General features: G+C 41.1%; 1 long non-coding RNA gene across 2 annotated transcripts in view; it reads right to left on the bottom strand.

Annotated features, from left to right (window-relative positions):
* Positions 1-20,480, bottom strand: part of LOC148053092 (uncharacterized) — a 108,747-nt gene that overhangs the window by 8,754 nt on the left and 79,513 nt on the right. Inside the window, exons 2-4 of one of the 2 annotated variants that reach the window (XR_015708289.1) lie at positions 15,543-15,623; positions 15,267-15,335; positions 13,524-13,670 (exon numbers count right to left, since the gene is read on the bottom strand). This is a non-coding gene — a long non-coding RNA (uncharacterized LOC148053092). Of the gene's footprint in view, positions 1-13,523; positions 13,671-15,266; positions 15,336-15,542; positions 15,624-20,480 lie in introns of those variants that run through there. The other variant, XR_015708288.1, reaches the window with a different exon arrangement.

Below are 20,480 nucleotides of genomic sequence, written 5' to 3'. Positions count from 1 at the left end.
CAGAAAAAATGCGCACTGGAAAAGGGAAAGAAAAGCCTGCAGTGTTCTATTTGCTATGCAACAATCATGGATCTTAGCAAATCACGCCATTGTATCTTTGTATAGACTCCTCTGTGTGATTATTGCTGAAATGTGGGACAAAGTACACCCTATATTCAATTGATATAGGCTGCAGAACATTAAGCACTGAATAAAGGATTTTTTTTTTTTTTTAATAAGGAACAGATGGTCACCTTATTCAAGCAGCTGTTGGGGGGGGGAATGATTCACTATCAGGCATCAAAGGCTAAAAATGGTCAGATTCAGATGCACTCCCTCCTGCTAAGTAGTGGTATCAGCATTCAGCCACTAACTGGTATAAGACAGGAGAAAAGAAGAAGTGAGGCAAGAGGGCTCCTCCTGGTCAGCTTTGCCCGCTGCTCTCGGTGGGATACAAGCCATTACTACAAATCTAAGCTAGTGCTGCGCAAAAGCTCCAACTATGCCTCAAAGCATTTTTGATGTCCAAGTTCAATGCTAACAAATGGAATTGCCAAAGGGTACAGTAAAGAAATAAGCATCTTAAAGCCTGTAAAATTAAAATGGACTTGTTTCAGGAGAATATATTTTATCACTAGGTGGCATTGCTCTAAATCTTTCAGTGCCTCTCTTCTGAGCTCCTTACTGTATGGGTAATATTCTAACAGCTGGTGAAACATGCAGGTTTCACTGAGGCGGCGCCAGCCACGCTGCTCAAAATGTGTGTACAACACTTCAGCAAATCTATACAATAAGAGATTTTATTCTAACTTTGGCCTCAACTCTTCTGTTTACTACTCTAGAAATAAACACAGTCCATAACCAGATGTTCAATTACTCCAACTGAAAACCGCAGCCTACTCAGAAGTGTTAATAAAACAACTCCAGCCCCCTCCGATGGCTCCCCCCTTCCACAATTCACCTTCACAAATCTTTCCACCAGGAACAGCACAGTGGGTTACAGCTCATGTTCCTGTGTTGTACAACAGCTGTAAAGCCAGGGCTCTTTGCCAATTCACTGCACCACTAGGTTGGCTCATGGGCCCATGGAATTTGGAAAAAAGTTAAAAAGTTATTTTCAATTTTTTTTACTTGAACTGTTGAATTGTCTGTGAAAGCTGTTAAAGAAAAGTGCGACAGCATGAAATAGAGGAGTAAAAAAGCATGAACATTTGTATTATCGCTAAACCTGAAGAAAGTTTTCAGCACATAGATGTGATACAAGAACTCAAACCTCCATTTTGAAACAACCTTAGTAAAATGTGTGTCCAATTCAGTTTTGGAAACTACTGAAATTGCATTCTGACTCCAGTAACTAAATCCTATGTATTGTATCTAAGGCTTATGACCCAATGTGCAATGGTACCATATCCCAAAAAGGGTTTAAAGCTTCAAGGAGGTTAAGTTTAGCCATGTCCAGAAATGCAATCCTGAAATCCCCTAGCCTATAATTACCTAAAGCACAGACATGGAAAAAAGACTATTTATGCACTTCATATCCACAGTCACTGGAGAAGAAATATAACAAGGTCTTGGAAAAGGGACTAGAGCCTAGCACTACTCACTCTTAGCTGAGGATCCCAGGCTAAGCAATCATGATCCTTCCACATCTACATTTTCGAGAGATAACAAGTGAGGACATTCAGCCCCTCGCACAAGAAATCCCTGCATGTTTACTATCTGAACAGCTACAGCCTCAGTTCCATTGCTAGATTTTTTTTGTCCTTCCTTTCCAAGACAGACCCTTTAATAAAATGTACTCTGTGGCCTGGATGGCACTATCTGCTTTACTGATTTGACAAGCTGACTTGTATTTGCCTCTGTTTCAACAAATCAACTTCATCAAGTCAGCAGCAATGACCCTTCCCATTTTCCTGAGCTCAGATCAATGCCAAGAGGTCAGAACAGCTCTATGACCAGCAGTGCTCATATTCAACAGATTTTATCCTAGGAATGAGATGATTTGTAACAGTCACATCACTCAGTTTTAGGAGAAATATGTGGCCGTTGCAGCTCCTTTTAAACCATTTTCGGCAAAGAGAGTGCTTTTCAGGAGAGAAAATCAAGTCAGTCAAAAGAACAAATAGTTATTTTCACTTTAAATACTACACAGAGTTAATTTCCAAAAGTGCAAGAATTGTTATAAACCAACGTTTATTTCCTTTACGCTCCTCCTTATATACCCTCTCACTCTGATAAACACATACAACCATCTTCCAGCTCTGAGAAGCGAGAGGCAGCTTCACAGAAGTGGGTCAAGGAAGCTTTCCCTGCTCTCTGAGCCCATACAGCCTGAGTTTCATTCACTAGGTTCTCCAACAATTGCTTCAAGTCTTTGTAATTGGGCATATATAACTGTTCAATCAGATTGATAACACTTACTCATCCTTGCAAAGCACTTGAGCTCTGGGGATGAAAGCAGCTTAGCACTAATGGTAACTATTGTCTTTAACCTACAAAGGCCTTGAATACGCACTAGGGAAAAAATAACAGGGGAAAAAAAGTTTTAGCAGTTTAACTGAATCAGTTTAGAAACAGTTTAGATAAAATCAGTGAACCTCCCTTATGCTGGCTCTCAAGAAAATGCCTATAAATCAGTTTCTGAAGCATTTAGTGGGAGCAAGAAGAGCTGTGCTCTCAGCCCAAGGTGCGTGGCACAATGCTGCTGTGCTGCCTGCCCAAGAGACGGCACTCATGTCCTAGTACAACAGTCCTCCTTCCCTCCCTTCTTTGCCGAAACAAATTCCCAGACTGGTACAGCCAGAAAACGTCCCCTCCTTCACAAAAAGTCCAGGAATTTTTGTTGGTTTTTTTCCTCTTTCATCCAATCAAGCGAATGCCAGCCATTAACATCTAATTTCCACTCCTGCTACCTTCCCAATACCATTTCTGCCTGAAATAGCCCAGTGCAGATGGACCAATATCATTCATTTGTACGTACTTTGAAAAAAAAAAAAGTCACACACTGAATCACCGTGGTTAACAGGTGACTGTCACAGCTTGACACTGCTGTATAGACATGGGCTGAGCGTACCCATTATGCCATTGAGGAATAATTAAGTAGTCTGTTAATAATCTTAAAAATGAACAGTGATTGTTATTAATATATTAGTCATCTTAATAAAACTACCCACATATACATGATAGATGATGATGCTGATAATAGGATTTAAAGAGGAAAACCTGTGTGATGATAGCATGCCCTCAAAGCAAAGGGAGCTCTGTGGTTCAAATACATGAATTCAGAGACTGAATTCCCTCTCAGGTCTGCCACTCACTTCCAGTGTTACAGTCATCTACAAAATGGAGGCATTTATATAAATTAGGCCTATCTAATTTAATCAGGCACCCAGTATTGAAACATTTGCATGAAAGATTATGAGGAATTGCAAAACCCCACGTTTGCTCCTTCCAGAAGGAACTGACTGAAGTCTACAGGGACTAACTTTTTGGCAGAGAAACAAGCTTTTCCTTCTCAAGAACAGACCATTCTTAGAGCCATTTATCCCCTGCCCTCCCTGGCTGCTTGTTTAAGGTCTGGCATTTCTCTGCTCAGGAAGCAATTCCATTCATTTCTGTAGCATCCCTCATGAGAGTCTCAACAGGGCTGAGCACTGAAAGGAAAGGTCACCAGGAAATCAAAGCAGGAGTGGGCTGTGAGCCGGCGCTCACGACAGCAGGAGAGAAGGATGGCTTTGTGGCTACAGGCACATGGGCTTATTGCAGCTTTCTTGACCTCCAAAGGATTCAGCTAAGATGTCAGATCTGAATTTCTTTATTGAACATACATAGTAAAGTCAGGCAAACGCTTAGAAGGGAGAATGCCTTCTAGAAAGAAGACATAATTATAACATCATAAGACCTACTCACACATACCTAAAGGAAATTGTATCTTAAAATCAGTTTTTGCTGCAAGGTTAAAGTGAAAGAGCAGCTAAGATTGAAGTACTTATTAGCTATCTTTCTGCTGATAGTCATTGGCAATTATTAGTTACCCAACATTTCTGAAAAAAGCAGGGTCTCTCTTTATTCAAGAATTTGATGAGTTGCACTGGGAATATTTGGAACAATGTGAACAATTCTGGTCACTCAAATTCAAGAAAGATTGAAACTGCTGCAGGTATTAAAACACAAACTGTGAGGACAGTCATGGGAGCCAAGAGACAGCCCAAAGGTTGCAAAGTCCAGCTGGGTTCTTTCAACCAATCAAAGCAACGAAAGAGAAGGGATAGGGCTGCTCTAAAAATCACAATTACAGAATCACGAAAAACACATCTAGGGGAAAGCACTGACAAGGAAGGAACACCTAAGACCAGGTACAGTACTGTTATACGAACAAATGGGTATTAATAACCCCTACTGAGGCATGATTACACTGAAAATTAAAAGATTAAGCATTAAAAGAAAAGCATTAAAGGAGTGAGGTCTTATAGCTGGGAAAGAGGTTTTAAGATATAGCTTGCTAAGCTTACGAAAAAGGCTACAATGTGGTGCATTCAGCAAGAAGGAGTTGGAATTGCTAACCTGGTAGAATGCTCCCAGTTCTTTGTACCAGTGCTTCTTTTAAAATAAAATAAAAAGGCAGGGCTCATAAGGCAATTATTTTCAAGAAACACACACATGAAATAATCAGCATAAAAGTTTCACTTCCCCTTGTGGATTTGCAAAAAAATCATTAAACTTTGTTTTTCCCCCTATTAAAACATCTGCTGTGACTACGCAGTGAAGAAAGGCAAAGGGCTAAGACTAAGCATTTTATCAAAGGGTGACAGATTTCTGAGAAGTCTATCGGCAGGCCTTGGCAGCTAATGGATAAGTTACAAGCCCATGATAGATAATAACTAAGTTCTGTGGGTTGAGCAAATGCCAAACATGGCAGCTGATTTTTTTAGACTACAGAAACTCTCCAAAAGCAGGGACAGTTTTCAACACAATGTACTACCCCCTTTTCTCCTAAAGCATGTTCTGTAGTGCATATCCCTCTGGCAGGATAACACCTGTACCTTTCCTAATGAACTTTACCAGTTCTGACTACATTAGACCAAGGATGATTGGGGGCAAAAATCCCAAAATACATAGTGAGTATATCTTGACCTGACCTTCTCTACAAAACAGTAGAGGAGACCTAAGTGCTCCTAGGTGAAGCATTGATCTGAATATGACAGCTCGGGTCCTTATTGTACTTTGAGGGCCTCATTGGGAAGGGATGGAAGCCCCAAAACCTACCTGAAGAAGAAACTGAGCTGCAGCTCCCCTTCTGAGCTGCCCTGCATGACACTACCTGGATCAGTTCACACAAGAACCACCATATGCTGGTCCTCTCCTTTCTCAGAGCCAGGGGGTACATGGAAGATGCAATGGTTTTAAGGTCTCAAGAAGCTGCAGCCCTGCTCCCACATGGATATAGCTAGGGTGATTACACCCTACCTATTGGCCCTTGCATGCTGCCCAGGAAAATGTAGAGATGGAGGTAACATAGGAAGAGTAGCAAAGTAAGGGGGCTGAAGAAAAAGAGGGTATGAGACTGAGGGAAAGGAAAAGCAAGGAGAGAAGGCAATGGGAATGCAGAGGAGGACAGAGGAGGGAAAGAAGCGAAAGATGGATAAACCAAAGACAACATACAGAAGAAAGACGGCATGAAAGAAGAAACAAAGAAGAAATGGGGCCAAAATACGTGCAAAGCCCAAACAGAACAGTGTGAGAAACTGCTACGGGAAATACGAAAGATGAGAGGATGTGTGAATGAGATGTACTTCTCTTTGTCATGGCAGACCCACTGCCTCCTGTCTGCCTCCATCCAGGTGGTTTTCTTGAAAGAGCTGGCATTTCTGGTACAGCTGCCCAGTAGCCTAAATGTTCCTCGCTATCTATTTATGCAAGATACTATGTCAAATATGAGAAAAGCACCTAAAAACAGCTCTAAATAATCAGCTGGTGCAGTCTCTGCACATCTGTATGGGCTGGAATGCAGCACCTTTTCAGTACAGCACCATTACAGCACACCTTTAAGCCTCTGCAAAAAAATCCAACTAGTGAACAGTTGTTGATTTATCATGCAGTTCCCTGCAGCCACAATAAGGTTGAATCCACCTACTAGATTCACCACACAAATTCCTGAGAGGTGACTTGAATTACATTTCATCTTTGTTGCAAGATGAAAATGTTGAGGTCTGAGATGCTTCCATCCCTTCAAATGAACTAAATCGCCTCGTTCCAGGAAAAGGAAAGGTGCTGCTTCAGCCTCATCAGACAACACGACTTCTACTAAGGTTCAAAAGAAATTTCACTGATGCAATGGAGGCAGAACAGATTGCAATTCTGCACTATTTTTATTTGGCAGTAAACATCTCTAAAGCAGACTGTGTCCCGAAGTATGCTTTCACACAAACCCGGTGATCCCCAGCAGGACTGTTTACATGAACAGAATTTGGCACTAGCTGTCTTCGGTATAAAAGTACAAATTTACTACTCATAAGCCTGTGCTATTTCTCCAACACTTATTTGCTCCTGGCTTCCAAAAGTTGCCATAAAACAGAAAAACTACAGCTTTTTTGTGAAATGACAGAAAAGTGGCAGTCCTCCCAGCTGCAGAGCTGTGAAAAGATGATGGCTGTTAAATATATTCTTTCTGAATGTATTTTTACAGGAGAAAAATCAGTGCGAGTATGCACAATCCAAGGGCACTTCCTCAAAGATGGCAGTTGAAAGAAGCTTTTGTTGGAAAACACACAGAAAAATCCTCAGAACAGGGTTTCTCCTCTAAGACAAGCTCTCCCTATCTCACAAAAACCCTGTAAGAGTCAGTTCCCCAGACCCAATCATTCCTATGGTACCTGCAACCGTCCATTTGGAAATACCGTACCCCTCTTCCAGCAGTCATCCCTCTCTTGTGCTGTTCCATGGCTAAGGGAACACAACCAAAACTCAGGTGTCTGTTCCTAGGAAGCCTTTCATCCAGTGCAGCTATAGACTCTGATATGTTAATACTTTGTTAATTTGTTTCTCAAGATCACAGGGATCCCCCAGCTTTAACTACTTCTGTCTGACACTCTCTGCTGCTTGTATTTGAAGAGCTTCTAGAACATGTTTCAGAAGCAGCTGTCTGAAAGTAAGAAACAGAGCACTTAGACATATCTGAAGATGCTAGTGACACAGTATTCGTTGGCTCTTCCTTGGGCTGAGATAGCATCAGTGACGTTTTTATCTAAGGATGTAATGAAAGGAGACTAAGGATTTTCAAAATTTGGCTTGGTATTTTAGCAACAGAACTAATGCAATGACAAGCAAAATTTAGGCATGTACCTTATAAAAACCCATCAGATTGCTAAAAGTTGTAAAAATTACATACAGAGTTTGTCCTTATCAGTTTGTTAATCTCAATCATAAAAAAAGCTATGATTTCAAGTACTTCCAAGAATGAGAGTCCCAAACACACTAAGGTTCACAAGCAGCTTGTCTTTCAAGAGGACCAAGGATGTCAGTGAAAGCAGAAATTCTCTCTACGTTCTGAAATAGTTTTATGAGCTAATATGGTCTAACCAGTCATTTTAATTTAAAAAGCAGAGCGCATACTTCTGCAGAGATGGAACAGATGCAGAGTAAGCAGGTAAAGGCTGTTTACCTTGAAACACTATGTTCTCATTCCTAAGCAATCTTTCAGTCTTGCAGTTTATTTATTTGCTTTTCGCCTCTGGCACTTTTGAGCAAAGAGCAGGCTTTTAAAAATCACTGTGTGCCCTAATGTTAATCAGCAAGAAAAGCATCCATGGGCATGGGATAGGTTGCTGACCATAAGTGTTCAAATCTGGGTTTAGGGTCCCAAAACAGAGACTAAAAACTTAGCATTGGTCACCCCAAGTGCCACATTGCACTTCAATATACAACTAACACTCAGAGCTTTTAGTAACATTTCTCAGGAGGGGTCCCACGAGTAAGGAAGAAGGCTGACTCCAGAGCTCAGGACACCATCCAAGACATCATACCTGGGTGAGAGCTCGGACCACTGGTGGCTCCACGAGAGGGCAAGAAGTGACAGTGTTGCACTGTAAGTCTCCCCATGACACCTGCCACCATTAAGGCACCATTTCTGTGAGAATGGTTAATGACATAAGGAATGACAGAAAAGAAAGTACAAAACATTGGGCAAAGGAAAAAAAGGTGAACAATTTAAGTAGCCTTTAATGTGCCATACAATTTGAGTCCTTGCACACAGCAGGAGGTATTTGACATTTTCCTCTTCAGAGATTAGCACTTGCAGGTATTGACTTAAACTAGGATTTATGCCATGACTGTCATTTTTATGAAGGGCACAATAAGAGAGATTAGCAAGAAATTGCCAGGCACACCATTCTTTATCAGCTGCAAACTGTTTTCATCCTAAATCTGCAGGTTCATCAGCAAAAGCAAAATGCACATAACTAAGTGGGGTAGCAGGAAAAGAGCATTCAGCCCGACAGAATAAAAATAGCTACCAAGAAAGAGTGCCATAAGAGAGCTTTTTATTTTCTATTTTTAATCTGGAACAAATTCACAATTCATGCCACTTTTTAAAAATCTTATTATCTGGTTTGGATTAGAATTAAAGCTCCTCCACAAACACCAGCCTCTCCCCATGCCCTCTACAGGACATGGGTTCCACCTGGGCATGTCAGAGGCTGCCAGGTCAACTTCTCATTACCCAAGTCCCTTGCTGGGTGCAGTCTGAAGTAATGTGCATCCCTTTTTCAACCCAGGAGTCTTCCTTTGGAGGAAGTAGATTTAAAAACACAACATAAGGAAAAAAAAACCACCCAGCTCTGTGTGAATGAGACCTGAAGACTGAATATATCATTAAGAAGGATTTTCTTTGGCACAAATAGCAGTAAAAGCCTTGCTCCTTTCAATTTTCAGTAAGAGTTCAGCACCTACTTTGTACTCAGTGCAATTTGCCCAAGTGCCTTTCAACAGGCCTTGTCCCTCTAATCCATTCTGAAAAATCCCATTTTTGCCTGCTTGGCAGTTATGGAAACATATGCTACAGCTAGGTGTATTTCAGTTACAATGGATAAAAATTGCAGGGAAGAAATATCACATTTTCTGCCTCTCTTCTAGTTACCCAACCTCCAAATTAAACACAGGAAATGGGTGCCTCTTTCACTGACAAAGTCTGCTTCAAAACTGGTTTCCTGTTTAGCCTGCACCATGGAATTTAAATTATTTTATTCTAAAAATTACAAAGCACCAGTGGTTCTTGCCTCTGAGTGAAATGGATTAATATTTACAAGAATTAGATCTTTCTTGATAAGGTTTACTCTGCATAGCTCTTTATCAATGGTGCCCTGATATGACAGATCTCTTTCTGTTAGGGTTAGGTTCAGGCGACAAACACAGCAGGTTTTGTTCACTTTCTGCCTGGATGAGCTTAGGTAAAGCACAATGCTGGTCCCTATGAGGTACAATTAATCTCCTGAATAGTAAAAACCTTTGATATCTTTTCTGTTGTGTCTACAACTGCCTTGTTAAGGGAAAAACATGTTGAAGCAGCCCCCTCTCATTCATACTGCCTTTTGAGCTTCTGTTATTGATTCAAAGATGACTGAAAGCACATATCCTATGAAAAGAAAGCCATGGAGCCAAAAAAGCAGGAGAGCTGTCCATGCTGTGCAGGGATCATCGTGGGTTTAGACACACTGTCTCAACTGGGCCTGCTGTTTCTGCGGAGTGCCTGAATGGACCCCCAAAGCCGTGCCTGTGTTTATGTCAGCAGCCAGCTTTGAATCTAGATTTCCCCTCATCAGGTGGTGAAAGTTTACCGAGGTCAGTTTGTGCAGGGCTACTTCTGTCGCAGGAACTGACTAGCAAGAGAAAGGAGGAAGGGATGGGACAGAGACATCAAGCCTTAGTGGGCTGCTGAGGGAACTGGAGAGGTGAGGTGCAGTCATGGTTATCTCCCACCTCAAACAGCAATTTCGCACCTAAGGGCAGCAGCAACCAGCTTGACTTCCCAGGCTTCTGGCCTAAAAATAATTAGGGGGAACATTTTGCTGTTTTTTTTATCTGGAGCCTACAGTTTGAGAAAACAGCTTTCCTCATCTGCACCTGTCCAGTGGGAAGCTCTCAAAGGAACAATGTCAGAATGCAGCACGCCTCCACGGCCCAACGGGGCCAATTTATGATGGCTGAGGATCTGACCCAGACTGCTTCTCTCGTTTCTCTGCTACTCAATCTGTATTCAAAATGTTTTGCTATCAGAGGTTTATCTTATGAAATAGTAATGCCATTCTGGCTTAGTGCCAAGGTTGGGCTAAGGGATGGCAATACATTAATGCTGCAGGTAATCAGCTCAGCAACTTTCAACCGTCAGTCACAGCTCCCTGAAACTATCCTGGCAATAATAAATGTTTTCAGATACACTCATTGCTGATGCATTAAAAACAGTATCCAGCAAATGTGAGACTTACCTCTCTGTGCACACAATGGGTCTAACAATTACAATGATCCAATCAACCAGTCAGAAAATAATTTTAGTTCTTGTATAAACATCTTTTTTTAAGCAGGGATACACAAGCAGCTCAGGGAGAACTCAATAAATGTTTTTAACATTAAATAAAACATAACTCAACATAATTATCCAAGTAGAAAATGAAGACTATTGTTGTGCCCAAGGAAAACAAAAAAAGCTCCTGGAAGGGGAAAGATTCTTCTTTTATGTTTATTTTAGTAGGTCTGTACTTTTAGTTAGACCACATTTAAATTACTAGACTAGACTTTGAAGAGAAGATAATACAGCAAACCATCCAGACCATATAACCCTCTGTAGGTTTAATCTACAGAGAGCTCAAGGTTTCATTTTCTGTGTGAAGAGATAGGTCAGCTCTAATTCTTATATGAAAATTATTTCAGTCCAGCTTTAGAAGAAAAATTCCTGCATTACTGACCCTCTCCCTGCAGCATATTTAATATTTCCTTGATCTCTTCCTACTACCAAATAATTTATGGGATTCACTGTATCTCAAATCCATAGAAAGTTTGCTTGTAGTAGAAATACCCTAGGCCTTCTGGTGGAAGAAAGATCAATATAAACAAGAAAAAAATTGTTGATAGATTTTCCCCCCTCATAGATATTTATCCAACTACCAGCATCTCGTGTGGTTTTATATTCTCACTTAAATCTAAGTTTTTCTGTCACAGAAATCTAACTCACAAATAATATTTTGCAAAGAGTTAACAACAGCTTTGTGCTCCTTCAGCAATTGTCTGCCTCCTGAAGGCCTGTCTCCTTTTATAGGGTTGCTTTCCTCCATTTTGCTTTCCAAGTAAACAACCTCACCTGACACCTTATTCATCATCCACTACTGGTGGAGAACGTGAACGTGCTTGCACTCCTGATTTGTTACTCTTTTCATCAGGCAGTATACAGAGACTGAAGGCAGCAGTTTTTGAAGGGCCAAATGCTAGCAAAATGGTTAGCCCTCAGTGATTTGCAGTAAGTTAGAAATTGTCCTTGCTATTGCATTACCCACTGACATAACAGCTGCCTGACACCTGTGATCAGCTACGCCACATTTTTACTCACTTGACAGTAGCATTGATTTAGAACTAAAAATCAAAAGCCCCAAGCCATGAAAGTACAGAGTCTAACTGTGGAGGGAAGAAGCTAAACTCTAGTTTCAGTTACAACTGGCCAGAAATATATATAAAAAAAGTTCCTCACAAAATCGGAAGCTCAAAGAAGTTTGGATTTTGGGGGTTTTTTTGGTGTCATCTCCCCCTTCCCCTCCCCAAATACCAACATGCAGTATTTCTGAAAGGAAATCATTCCCATGGCGCCTATAGCCCATGAAACAGAAAGGAAAACTGGACAACATATGAGCACCTACAGGAAACACTCAGAAGGACCCAAGGAAGACCTGCTCTTTGGGGCTCAGAGTCCCCACTCTCTAATAAGCAATTGGTAGTACTGACACCGATTAACTCTCCCCAGCCAGAGAGTGTCAAAACATTTTGGTCCTCAGCCTTGGGCCAGATCTCTTCCAGAACTGGCAGTTCTTTCCTGAAATCAGAGGGGTTGAAAGAGCTACTCTGTCCTGGAGCTGAACATCTAGAAAGCATCATCTTTTAACCCCATAGTACCCCAGCTGCTGGACCATCCCTAGAGAGCCAGAATTCACAGATGTCAACATTGGATTCAACCAAAACTTGCCAAACCCCAAATACAGGGGCATTTCTCCCTTTACTTGGGAAAGAAATATAATCAACATTTTTCTTGTGCCCGGTTTCTGCCCTGGGGAAGGTGCTGAGCAGTACCATTTCTACATGCTTCCTGCAGCATTCTACTGCCTTTTTCCAATCTAATCTGAAGTGTCCTTAGGTTAGAGTAAGACCACTTGAGTTTCCTTTCTTATACACGTTCTTCCCCAAAGTGGATGACCATACTTCAGTGTTTGCGTTTCAATTACCAGCCTCCAACATCAACTCTGCAAGCTCTCTGCCATTTGATGAAAACATACTTGTTTTCCTGTTAACATGCACAACAGCTTTTAGTTAACACACCCCCAGACCAGAGAAGCCATCAATGAAATATTAATTTGTTGTGCTGCTTGAATTACAGTTCCTGGCTGGGCAAACTAAAAGGTCCTCTGTCATAGGAATGGCTTAGTTACACTTAATGGCATGTCTTACTCTCTTTCCAAGTCACCAAAACACCTGAGGTCTCTACATAACTTCAAAATATCTGAATCAAGCATGAAAGGCTAACAAGAAAAACAAACCAAAAAGCTGAATGCTGTCTCACACTGCTCCATCTGATTAAAGAGAATTAGAGAATGAGCAGAAAAGCCCTGAGTCAGTGACATTGTTATTGGGCAGGCATGCCTACCTAGGGAGCTGCTGAAACTGCTAGCACTTGGGAGTCTTGTGCAGTTTCCCACTGTGGAGGATGAAGTCATTAACCTACAGCCTGTGTGCCTCGGCCAGTCCAAGAAAGTCGGTCAGACCTGAAATTTATGACATCTGGGATACCTCAAGGGAGCTGATTCCAGCAGAGCAGATCTTGAGGCAGAACACAGGGCTGGGGTTCAGGACAATGGGATTTTACTCCTGTCTCTGTCCACACAGAGAAAGACATTTTACCTCCCTGTTTCCTTTCCTATCCCTTTGTCTGCTCTGTCAACTTAGATCAAAATGCTTTGTGTGCTTGCAAATTGGCATGCTGATCCTGAGCCAGACTAAAAAGTGTAGCATGTTATAAATAAGCATTATCTTATCAAAATGACATTTGTTTGGGAAGCCACTTCACACATCAGGTCAGAGACATCATTCCCACCATGCTTCACAATAATGGTCCTTCCACAGGTAGTCTCCCTTCTTGCTGCATTGGCCAAAGCAGACCTGACTGAGGCAGGATCGGGGGCAGTAGGGGTCAAAGCCCATTCCACAATTCAGACCTTTCTTTTATTTAAAATGGAGGATCCAATCACCTATAAAACATCCCATTAAAGCACATTCAACCTAAATGAAAGGCTATTCTTGCACAGGCTATCCAATCCAAGCATCAGATTTGGTCTATTCCAAACAAAAAGGGTCTCTTCAAACAATATCATGAGAAATTTCTGAAGAGCTGGGTAGATCTCCAAGGAGGTTTTCCACTTAGGAAGTTCTTCCCCAAATAATGCCTACATAAGAACAAAAAAATCCTCCTGTAAACTAGGCTTTTTCATTTCTTCTTCAATATAACAAGAACTGACTCAACAAGGTGGAGGAATGAAGAGAAGCAAAGGACTAGCTCCTCATACTGCCTGTTGAGGCAGGCCCAGTGCAGCCAGGCAGCAATCTGCAGTCCCTCAGGTGAGCACGAAACAGATTTAGAAACACTTCGCCTCTCTCCTGAAGTTCCCCAAGGGGAAATAGAGCTCAGCAAATCCTTTTATTTAATAAAAACCTTTATCCAGGAAATAGTACACTGTCCAAGCCCACACATCACAACGTCGTCTCCTAGTACTGATAAACTAAGATGAACACTTTGCTCAGTTTACCTTACATAGCCATTGGAAATCTCATGGAACAGGGTAAATAATTAAGAAAAGCCCTCTGTTATGCAGACACCAGGAAAGATGCATTTTAGGTTATTGCACACATCTGTATCCATATCTGTGTCTTTTTATCTATCAAAAAATATACACCACTGGTACTTATTAGTTTGTTGAGAATGCTAATGTGAAGAGAAACTGGCACATCTTTGTTTAATGTGTTAATCATGGAAACATATCTGTGTTACACACACACACACACCCTCCATCAAAGCAACTGCACTTTTTATACAGAAAAGCCATGGGATACAGTTTGGTGATGTGCTGCAGAAAACAGTGGGAAGGTTCAATTCTGCCCAGCTCCAGTTGATCTGTAGTTTTTGTTCAACAAGATAAGGTATTTGCATTTTATGTTTTAATGAAGGAGTTAATTTTCAATGGAACTGGGGACTTGTGTAAAGATTAACTGAGAAGGGTAATTTAGAGGGTTAATTTAATTTCTATCTCCCTCCACTGATCCTATGTTTTTATTCTCAGGCCCCTCGATGCCAACCCTATCCCCACGACATGCCCTATCAGCTTTTACTATATCTCTTTTTATGTCTTTTCACAAAACATACCTCTTCTTTTGAATCTGGCTCATTTCTTGACATGACACAAAAAGGTAAGTCCATACATTTTAGATGAAATTCAGTGCCCACATTATTGCAGTTCATTCAGTAGCTATTCATTAATCTATTAAGAGACCTATTAAAACATACAGGCTAAAAAAGTATGTAAATGTATATTAAACAATTTACCCAAATCATTAACAATCTTGCAAGATTAATAGAAAACTGGCTTACAGAATCAATATCTATTCCCTCCCTCTCAACTCTAAGCCTGGATATACCATGAGAGCAAGCCATATTAGATTTAAAGCTAACCTGATCTAGGTTTTGCTGTCCCACTCTAAGGGCAAAGAATTCTGTGACATTTAGAAATGGCAGCTAGTTACACACCGTACATTTTTCAGTAGCATCCATTTCAAAGTGATATCGTTACACAAATGAATTCTACCCACTGCTTGTGGAGAGCTTTGCCTGGTCTGCGGTTTGTTTTTTTTTTTTTTTTCCTTTGCAAATGACTGTATAGTATAAAGCTCTGAAAAGCATGCATTTATGAGCCTGAGTATAAGTGTGCTGCTATTTTCACAGGAAAACTATCATAAAAACAACCAGCACAGGGCCTCATGGCACTTACCTTCAGAAGACAATTGGTTTCATGGAGCAAATACCAGCAGCTGCATTATCAAATAACCTGAAGACTGTGCTGGATAAATAATAAAAAATGGATCTCTATGTGAGATGCAGGAGATGGAAAGAAATTAATCTTTGCAGCTCATCTTCAGAACATCAAATAATACACCTGACCAATGAAAATCCAAACTGAAGATCTTATTATAGCTGCACATACAGACAGCACTTGTTTTATGAGACAATGTAAATGCACCCAAAAGCACTAGAAGACAGATCTTACCTTGTAGTTTCTAAAATCTGGTATTTAGCCCAAAATCTTTTAAAAGACTGCCCAAATTTCATATATCAGATGTAGAGTTATCTGCAGAAAGAAAAAGAAAGCAGACAACTAAATATAGTGAAATCCAATAAAACTGCAATATCCTCAACTGTATACATATTTCATAAGCAACACAAAGAACTCTTCTCAATGCATCCTGTAGAAAAAGAGGCTTCAGTTCCTTGCCCTTACCACCATGAGTATTCAGCCTAAACTGCTGCCCTCTCTGAAAGTTTTAAGCTCTGAAAAGCAGAATAGCTCAGAAGATGAATAACTGATCATCAAGATATCTTGATATAATCAAGATACTTAACAGTGACCTTGCTTCTTTGTTCAGTGTGAACTCATCTATTCTGCCAATGGTTCATTTTAGCCCATTGGTAACTTGTTAGCCATCAATCCTCCTTAATTGTTTCTAGCTAAGAAAAAAACAAAATGTTGATTTGCCATTAAACAAATTCATCTAACAAAGTTTCCATGAAATTAAACATATTTATCCCTTTGTCTGCTAACTGAACCATCAGTGATGCTTTCTCCATATACCACATAAGACTTTAGCTATTACTCTAAGCAAATGAATTCAGCGCAAAAATAGAAACAGCCATTAAAAGATAATGCTACTGGATAATTCTTGCTTCCAGTCCTGTCTACATATATAAGCTTAAGATCTTTACGATACTCCAATCAAGCTGAATTAAAATGCTTTCCGAGTATAATTTTGTGCTATATAAGCTTGTCCCATTAAAAATTGGAAGGGGGGGGGGGGGGGGGAAGACAACCTTGTGACTATGATCTAAAATAGTGCTGGTACTGCTTTTTGAGAACCAGGCAGACTGTTTGTACTCTCACATTCCTTGTTTTTACAAATGAAAGAAAATGTAATCAGGATTCAGTACATTTATCTGGAACCTCCAAAGCAGAACTCACAAGAAATAACAAGGCATCGAGCTGGCCCTGCAGAAGTCTCTCATGCCCCAAACACAGCAGCACTGCATGTAGTTCAAGGTGTCAAAGCAGCAGAAAGTGACCTTTCTTCTGCACAATAGCTGCCTAATAGGACTGTTTTGACAACAGCACCTAAGAGATTATAAATAATGATCACCTCTAGGAGGATGTTTCTTACATGTATCCCACTTAACCTGAACCTGATTATGAGGATTTGCAGTGGTTTTGCAGACCTTGGTGATCTGAAACCCTGCTCTATACAAACAGGTTTTCACTTCCCAGTTAAGGGAGCCTAGTACAAAGTTACTCTGAGGCTCCTTTTCATTCCTCTGTTGGCACAGTGAGGTTACGAAGACTCTGTGAAACTATCCAGCATGCCAGTTTTCACATTGCTACAGGAAGTTCCACGCCTCTTCAAACAGAGTGAGTTCCTCAAGCCACATGTGGTTCATGCCAGGAAGGGTTTTGCATGCAGGTTGCTAGTGGTGATCACACAGTGGCTGTAGAGGAAGAGGCATAACCTACCCTGACAGGCAGGATTGTCCTGCACTGCAAAGACAGTCAAGAACGTCATGGATTTGCATGAAACAACTTGAAGCCATACTGTGTGAGAACGACTCACAAGAGGCTATTATTCCCAATTACACAAGAACTGACACCCAGCAAATCTTCCCTTGATCCTCATGACCACAGCAGACCACTTGCACACGTTCTCCATAAGGGAAATTTCCTTCTTCAATCATGGTTAAATCAAGAAAGAAGGGAGGCAGAGCAGAGCAGCTGGTAGGGCAGTAAACCAAGGCTTTGAGTGAGCAGGAACACTTGGTCCTCTCTTTTTCTAATTAGCTCTAACACAAGAGTAACACAACAACATACTGACTTCTTCCAATCCTCTTTGTACCATATCAAAATGGCTGCCATTCTGTCTCAGCATTTTCTGGTTCTCTGTTTTAAATGTCACAGCTGAGTCAAGAGCCAGTGTCAGGAGAATGAATATGCAGTCACCTGTCAAAGAGTTAGTACTGACAGATGCTCTCTGCCTGTTCTCTCATCAAACTATTTCTCATCTCGCCCTTTAGCCCTCAGGGATAACACGACCTAGAAAACTGTCAGTTTCATAGCAAAATATTTTTGAATAAAATGCTCTGACCAGATTCAAACTCCATCAACCCATGGTGTAATGGTGACAGAGTTGGTAGGTGGTGAGCAATGTCCTATTTGTTGAGGACTTTAAGCACAGACTGTTATCCACAACTTAACTGGCTGCTCTTAAGGTGGTTCCAAGTTTGCTTGCCTTCTTCAAAGTCGGTGTTTATACTTGGCAATCCATATGGAGAGAAATGGTGTCAGATGAACAGTGGCAGGTTAAATGGTAACCACGCTGACTTTGTTAAGCAGGACAACAGACATCATAAGCCAAAGGGCTGAGGGCTATGTCAATATCAAGTTGATGGCCAAACAAAATATGTGTATACCGATACACAGACAGCTCCAACTCTGTCTGTCCTTTCTTCTCTTTCTATTTGTCTGGTGAGGGGCACCCATAAGCTATCTGGATTTCAGAGAAAATAATTGAAGTACAATGCCAATGGTCTAGTTCTACCAGACAGGTAGCTGTGGGCCAGCAGGCTGAGAAGAGACATTCAGAGCACTCTTCCCCTTACAACCTTTCTCCTTTATGTTTGCTGGTTTATCTGTGCATATATGGCTTTGTTATGGCCTCCAAATCACTTCTCACTAATTTTCCTCTGAAACACAATACAGGCTACAGCAGAACTTCAGAAAGATGCCTAAAAAAGAATGGCAGAGAGCTGGGCTTTTCATTCTTTGCACAGTGCTGCTGTGTGGCTGAGTGCTGTCCACCCCTATGGACCTACCTCTAACAGTTACAGTGTCCGCTTGGGCTTGCCACTGCCACATTTGGTTGCTGCTTCTCTGCATACAGAAGCAGTTGCAAGGAGGATCCCATGCCATAACAAGGAAGAGATACCCACTTCATCACACCATCAGCACAGAGGTGACCACCTGCGCCTTGGTCTGCCATCAGGGCTCTTCTCCTTGACACAGTCTCTGTATTTGCTCTATGCAATAACAGTATGCTCAGCTTCTAGGCAGCCATGTTTAATTGAGCAGGATTTTAAAATCTCACTTGCTGTCAGGTACACAAAATAAATCACTAAAAGGCAGGAAAACAGGTTCTGGAAATGGGGTTTCACCTCTCCATACTGAATCTTGGGGTAGATTTAGCATGTTTTGTGGAACAGCAGTGTTTAAACCAGCTGAAGGTCTGGTCCAATTTTTATGAATGTTCCTTGGTCTCAGTGTAATTCCCCAGAGCTACACAGGGATGGTGGTATCTGAGGATGTCTCTTACATTTGTTGTTGGGGTCACAAGGGCATGTCCCTGTGACCACACTGACGATAATGTCACCTGTGATACCAGCATGATTAAGCAGGTGCAGAGAGGGTACTTTCCTGGCAAGCTGACTCCTCTTTCCTCATGAAAGCAAAGCACTTGCTTCAGCCATTATCTTCAACAAGGAAATTTATCATTTTGCTTCTCACATGGTTTTCAATTTTCTTGACATTTAAAAACAAAAGTACCTTTGGCCTTACTAACTCTCCCCCCACCGTTAGTACCTGGCACACAGCTCTGCTGACTGGGCATATGACCTTCTGCTCCTCTGAAATTAAATGAAGGCTCAAAGGTTTCGTTACCAAGGCAACTCCTTTTGATATTTGTAGGAAGTTACATACTTTGGAGGGAACCTGCAAAGCTGTTGAATCCCGCAGGAAGGACACCTGTGGCTTGGTCTTTTAGGTTCATGTACAAAGGACCAGATCCAATACAGGTTGAAGCTCTAACAAAGTCCTGTAACAACCTGACTGCATAAATCTGTCTAAAACAAGAGGAGCTCTGTTGTGTGAAAGTAGCAGCAGCTTGCATATTGCTAGAGAGGAGGAGAAATCTTTGCTAAACACTATGCCTTCAAAGAAACTTGCAAAAAGGACAACACAAGCAATATTTCTGCAGCCCAAACGAAAGCACTACCTGCAGAAACACAGAATAGGAACAGAGTAGCTTTACAAGAGAGTAATAAAACTGAAGTAAGCAAATATCTCTTGGACATGGCCATGCCAGGGGTCCCAGTGGGAGAGGAGGTTTCTTGGACACAATTTCAGAGGGTAATGGACATGTTTTCACTAACATCTTTTAATTTTCCATGGAGGAAAACCAAAGTGAACACAAATAAATTACACTGAAATGACTGAGAATGCCAGAGTACTCAGGATTTAACACAGGAAAATTGACTGCCAAAAGAAGAAAAAAAAATCCTAACTAAATAAAGCTCAAGTTGAACAATGCTGACAACTCCAGGGCATGGCAAAGAGAATGAGCCTCTCTGGCAAGGGTCAGAAAGCAGCTGCATCAACCATTGCTGTAGGTAACAGAAGTCATGAAATTGAGAAAAGGATGAGATCACCATTTCTGGTGGCTTAGTCCTTGCATGGACTCCATGGGCTGACATAATTCATCAAGCCAGCAGGGTTTTTCTGTCACTATGAAAAGAGACCCTTGTAGGTTTGTTCTTTAATTCCCTGTTACTGTTATTCTTACAAGGGACCATATATGATCCAGTTTATAATTAACACAACTAGATTTCACCAGAATTTCCCATTATAAGGTCCTATTTTCAGTTGCTTACAACTTTGTCAAACTATCAAAATTGCAAAAGCAGCTTTATTTTGGCATTTTAAAATTTACACTTTCAACTCAGAGCCTTAATGCCTGCATTTTCTAAGATAAGGCTGGGCTTGAGTTTATCAGAGAAAAATGGCACTTTGAGCATAAAAATCAGCAAACTGAAGGTGCAACGGGAAGGATAAGTTTCTAGTTAATTCAAGGTTTCATTCCCAATTCTACAGCAGGACTTCTGTGCAGTTCTGTGGCTT

This window comes from Nipponia nippon, unplaced genomic scaffold (genome assembly GCF_047370975.1).
Source record: "Nipponia nippon isolate SJK-2023a ecotype South Korea unplaced genomic scaffold, ASM4737097v1 scaffold_4, whole genome shotgun sequence".
Lineage (NCBI taxonomy): Eukaryota > Metazoa > Chordata > Aves > Pelecaniformes > Threskiornithidae > Nipponia > Nipponia nippon.
Note: the sequence above shows the minus strand (reverse complement) of the source record. Positions and strands in the feature narration are given on the sequence as shown.